At 32.7% G+C, this 6,157-nt stretch overlaps 1 long non-coding RNA gene across 1 annotated transcript in view; it reads right to left on the bottom strand.

The window, feature by feature from the left end:
- Positions 356-6,157, bottom strand: part of LOC109347892 — a 17,335-nt gene continuing 11,533 nt past the window's right edge. The window contains exon 3 of the long non-coding RNA XR_002107669.1: positions 356-383. This is a non-coding gene — a long non-coding RNA (uncharacterized LOC109347892). The remainder of the gene's footprint in view (positions 384-6,157) is intronic.

Genomic DNA, 6,157 nt, shown 5'->3' with positions numbered 1-6,157 from the left:
TGTTTACTCATTATTTGTGCATTGACATATTCATATGATTCATTCTATTAGGCAATTCCTTGTGGTTCGACATAACCATATATTATACTACAATTGAATCTTGAAAGAGGTGTAAATTGTAAAATAGTAAAGTGTTATCAATAAATTTATTTGCTGAAACACCTTTTAATATACAAAATGATGAAGTTAACTAACTAACTTTTATTTATTGTTATTTACATTCCGCAATTTATTTATTCTTTAATACCAACCTTCCTTAAGGAAGAAGTTTGGTTTGTTAATAAAAGGAACCTGAAAGGGAGTAAATAAATAAAGGTCACTTAACTTTGTTATTCTTTTGTTCTTTATTTATTTATTTGTTTCTAACAACTAACTATTCATCACTTTTGTACATTAGAATACCATTAAACCGGTGTTGGCATTTATTCCACAAAACTTAGAATGTATTCAAAAGTACTTAATAATTATGTAATAGGGGATTGCTTCGATACCATTGTACCGGCGTTATAATTTATTCTAACAAAGGCGAGATGGGGCAAAGAAAGAATAACTTATTCACATGATTATTAGAAGTAAGTTGTAATTGGAATATTCTTGAAAACAATATATCGGCGTTGGAATTTATTTCAACAAAGCCGACATGACGAACAAAGAATAAAACCGAGTTCACTTACTTAACCAAATAAAGAAAACACACCGAAGAGAAAACTTCGCCTTTCAACAAATTGGTGCCGCTGCCGGGGACAATTTGTTGAGAGGGAAAACCTCTTAAAAAACCCTTTCCACAGACTACAAATAATGCAGATGAGCAATGGGTTATTCATTCACCAAACGAAATATTGCAAGGAACTTCTACGAAAGTTTGAGATTGACAAATGTAAAGAAGCGACTACACCAATAGCATCATCCTATTATCTCGACAGGGATGAAAATAGGAATAACTATACATGTAACAAAATATCGAGGCATAATTAGTTCATTGTTGTATCTAACTGCTAGTTGTCCCGATATTATATTTAGTGTATGTATGTGCACAAGATATCAAGCATCTCCTAAGGAATCTCACTTTAGTGCTGTAAAACGTATTATGAAGTATCTAAAAGCAACATTGTCTATGGGTTTATAGTACCCTAGGGATGCCTCATTATCCTTCATAGGGTATTCCGACTCCGACTTCGTGGGATGTAAGTTGACCTGAAAAGTACTAGTGGAACTTGCCACCTTTTGGGCAGTTGCTTAGTATCTTGGCATAGTAAAAAGAAAGCATGCATTGCTTTGTCTACGACCAAAGTGGAAAACATTGTTGTCGGCGTGTGTTGCACTTAGATATTATGGATTAAGCAGCAACTATTAGACTTCAGTCTAATGCTTATGAAAATATTGATAAAGTGAGATAACACAAGTGCGATCAACCTATCAAAGAATCACATTCTACATTCTAGAACTAAGCATATTGAAATAAGACACCATTTTGTAAGATATCATATGCAAAAAGGTGATTGTATCCTAGAATTTGTTGAAACCTCAATGCAATTGGCCGATATTTTCATCAAGTCCCTTCCACGGAATACATTCTTTTTATTATGCAAAGAACTTAGTATTTTTAATGAAAAATATCTCAATTAATTTGCTTTAGGGTGTTAAATGCCTTATCTCGATCTTTAATATATGCTTATGTGTGATACGTGTTATGCATGATTCCTATGGTTCATTGAATTCATGATTGTTTTATACTTCTTTAGTGTGTCATATACCTTTTAAGTTAGTGTCTTGATAATAGTATCTTAGCAACCCCTAGAAATCTCACAAATGCACTAAAATATATCTTAGTTATGTTCCTAATCGGTTGTTCTGTGTTCTAATCGATTAATTTGAGTTCCAATAGGCAGAAAATAAATTTTCATATTGTTTTAATCGATTAATAAGTTGCTTAAACAATTGTGGGGGCTCAAATTTCTGAAAATTGAAATTTTTTAATGTGTTTAATTGATTAATACTCACCATTAATCGATTAACGACATGCATCAAATTTGGAAAATCGATTATTCAATCGATTAATCACTCTATTACTTGAAAATCATGAGTGAACCGCATCCAAGAAGGATGAAGACCACTACTAAGCGTCCAAGAGATGTGGACATAGGTTCCTCTTACGCTCAAGGTGGAAGAAAGAACTATGGTGACCCCTACTACTCCCCAATCCTTCAAGAAGTTAGACTAGCCAAATTTCAAGAAGGAAAGAGACCAATATTCGTTATACGGATATTGCTTGGTTGATGGAACAAGGATTCAAGTTCCTACATGGATTAGAAGCCCAAGGTGCAAATAAAATTATGGAATTGAAAGGTAAAATCTATCCATCACTCATAAGGGAATTCTATAGTAATTTTCGGGTATATGCTTCAGTGGTTATGGGACAAATGATTAATTTGGATGTGGAATTGTTTTGATTTTGGAGGATTATCCAGCGATGTATCTACGTTAGGTGAATATAACAATGAGTTATGGGACTCATTCAATGCTATAGAGATGTAAAAATCATGTTTAAGAGAAGGAAGTGCGGTTAATTGGCCTGTTGAAATTTTGAAGGTCACGAATGGTATAGCTTCATCTTCATCTATGTTGCTTGCTTATGGGATTTTCATCTCCCGAGTTATCAATTATCTGGAAATTGACACATCAGATGTGGGTGCAATGGTTACTAATTCCCGAGAGCACCTAGTAGGTGACAATCTCATTCACAAAATGGACATTTACAAGTTTGGTAATCTATGGATGTATCAACAGGATCAAAATGCCAATGTGAATAGATACTCATATGATGAAGAAATTGCTGCAAATCCTAGTGAGCAAAACCCTGAACAACCAAAAGTCGAGGCTATTGTTATGCCTTTGGAACCATCGTTTGAGCTAGCACACTTGGATGCCATGGAACAACGCCTAAATGCATGTATTGATAGTCATTTTCAATCTTTGAAACACTCAATGTCGGCTGAGTTTCAGCAGTAGTAGGAGAAGTTATCCATGGATCTCGATCGTATTCTCTACATTATGTGTGCCACACATGGATATTCATCACCACCTCAGTATTAGCCTAGATAGGGTTGTCTAGAGTCTAGGGTGCGTGTGTCTTTTGAGAATATATTTTCTTGGTTTGGTTATAATATGTTTGAACCTATTATGTACTCCATGCACTCTCTTTGTTAATTTCTCATAATTTTATTGTTTAATTTGGTTATGTAAGAACTATTGCTTGATCTTTGATTGTATCGAACTTTTGTACTTTCTACTTGAATGGTTAATATATGCTCTATTTGAGATAGATTCTATATCATTAATCATTCTATGCTCACTAGTATAATTACACAAAGATGGATATATCTTGCAATGTACTTCTGCCATAATCTGTTTATATTCAATTTGATCGATTAACCTCTACTAATAGTCGATTAAATGCAGGAACTGTCAACTTGTCTAATTCTTTTTTAAACTACTTAATCGATTATCCCTGATTACTTAATCGATTAAGACTAGTAAAACATGTGAAATCTTTTGATACTTTTGGATGTTATTATCATATAATATCATTGCTTTTTTATCATGCCAAAAGGGGGAGAAAATGTTGTTTGAGTTTTGCAGGTTGTATTGAGCTTCCGCATCTAATTTTGGAGTGCTACCCTATATCACCTCCTACATGGATTGAGGGGGAGAACAAAATAAGAGGGAGTAGCGCATCCTGATTCAACCAATGCAAACACTTGTTGTCCAGTATCAAGCAAATCAAACAAAGGATTGTTTCGAGCTTGTCATCATCAAAAAGGGAGAGATGAAAATGGCAAATAGTCAAAGGTTGGATTTATGATAGACCTACATAGTTTTGATGAAGAAACGAAATTAAATGGAAGCTTGAAGATATGAACATCACAACGAACAACATGCCTAAGACTCGAGGTCAACATCGTAGACTTATGATTATTTTAATATTCTAGAAGTTCTAGGATGATTGCCTAGTTTTTGAGTCTAGGTTACATAAACCATAGGTGGAAGTCTCACAAGAGTTTAAAATGAAATTCGTATATATTGAGGCATTACATCTAAACATATATGATAAGTAGAATAATGCATTAGCATTAAGCATATATGGTTTTTGTGGATAAAAGTTGTATCTATTTCAAAATCATGTATTACATGTTCATTCATCATATAGAGAGTTTACCATGCATTAATGAAAATACATTTTCGTAAATATTAATCGATTAAAATGATTGATAATCGATTAAGGATTGGTGTAATCGATTAAAAGGAGTTATATTGGCTAACTTCCTAGGATTTCTGGCTTATTAATCGATTAAAGAGATTGATAATCGATTAAGACTTAACAAAAAAATAGTTTTGCATAAACACGTTAATTGATTAAGATAGTGGATAATCAATTAATGTCAGGTAAAATCAGTTCAAATAAAAGCTGTATTTTCAATCCATGTGTATAATTAAGAAGATTCATAATATTCATTGACAGAAAGAAAACCATGATTTTTAGTACATAAATTTCATATCATCTTGCTTATTCTTTGTGTCAATGAAAGTGAAATATTGCATTTTTTTCTAGAGAGAAAGAGAGAGAAACATTTTCTAGAGTGCTTCAGTTTGCATTCATTGAAAAATCATTGCATTACATCACATTTAGTTTTAGGCTTCTTGTGAGAGTTATGTATAGGTTTTTAGAGCTGAAATTAGAGTTTATATCCATACATTATGTGTGCATCGATAACTCGACAAATATTATGAAAAAACAGGGATTGGTTCTCTTGATGTGTTAGTATCATCGTGAAAAGGGATTTTGTGTCTTCATGAGGGTAGAAAGTCTTAGATAGAGCGAAACTACGGCTAGGGCCAGAATCACGAAAGGTGTGGTATTTGAGTAGGCGAGTCTGAGGTCAAATCGAGCGAGTAGGCTCATCAGATACAAGAAAGAAGTCCTTGCTAGGTGTACTAGAAGTGTGACAGTATCAAGGAATTTTTTTCTAATAGTGAAGAAAAATCTTACGATATCAGAAGCGGAGACCTAGATGTAGTTTGCAAGTAGACCCGCAACGAACTAGGATAAAAATCCTTGAGCATTCTTCTTTGCCTATCTCTTTAACATTTCAGTCTTTATTGATTTCTAAATTGTTCGATTTCTGTGATTTGTGCTTAAAGTTAACAATATGTGTTAAAATCAAGAATCAATTTACGGCAATAAAGATTGTTAATCACCATTGTTTGCTTTGCAAGAAATCTGGTTTTCAAGAATAACAACATACAGTATAATCGATTAAAGCTGTTAATAATCGATTAACTCGAGTTGTGAATAATCGATTAAGAAGGTTAATAATCGATTAACAACACTAACTTTCTGTTTTGCGAATTTGTTGGAAAAGTGGGACTATTGATCCACTACACATATTTCACCCCCTCTAAGTGTAATTTACCTTGATGATACCAAACAATATGTTCCTCTAGACAGTGATTTTACAAGCAAAAACAATCAAAGAAAAGAAAAAAGTAGATGCATGTCTTTGTATAATTATAACATAATTTTGTTTTTTTTTTCTAATTTGCAGATTTTGTACGTATATTATTTATTTGTAATTTTATGTACTCTGCCAAAACAAAATTGGCATGATATTCTTTGTTTATAATTTGTATTGTATTGATGTTAATAATACAAACTTTTGGCCAGTATTAATGTGTTTATGTTGTTGAGAATGTGTGTGCTCTTGAGAATGTCTATGTTGTTGATAAATATATATGCAGGTATTGAAAGTGCGCATGTCAAGATAGCACTTTGGAAAGCTTTCTCACTATGTGTTTAGTTTTGATGAGGACAACTTGTGATTATGAGAGCTTGAAGATCATCAACAAATCAACATGCTTAAGTCTCTAGATTGGTATTAGACTTAGACTAGTAATTAGTTTAGGTTGAGTCTAAGGCTTAGGTAAACTCAATACATGTCTCATATGCATAAAACTTTAAATCATTTTAAGTTTTGAGATATGTCATTTATAATATGTTCATGCATCACATAAATACATGTAATCTGTGCATCCTAGGCATAAACTTAGTGTTGAACATGTATAAATTAAGTGCATAAAGTATTTGAGTTTTGTAATTTGA

Source organism: Lupinus angustifolius, chromosome LG05 (assembly GCF_001865875.1).
Source record: "Lupinus angustifolius cultivar Tanjil chromosome LG05, LupAngTanjil_v1.0, whole genome shotgun sequence".
Lineage (NCBI taxonomy): Eukaryota > Viridiplantae > Streptophyta > Magnoliopsida > Fabales > Fabaceae > Lupinus > Lupinus angustifolius.
Note: the sequence above shows the minus strand (reverse complement) of the source record. Positions and strands in the feature narration are given on the sequence as shown.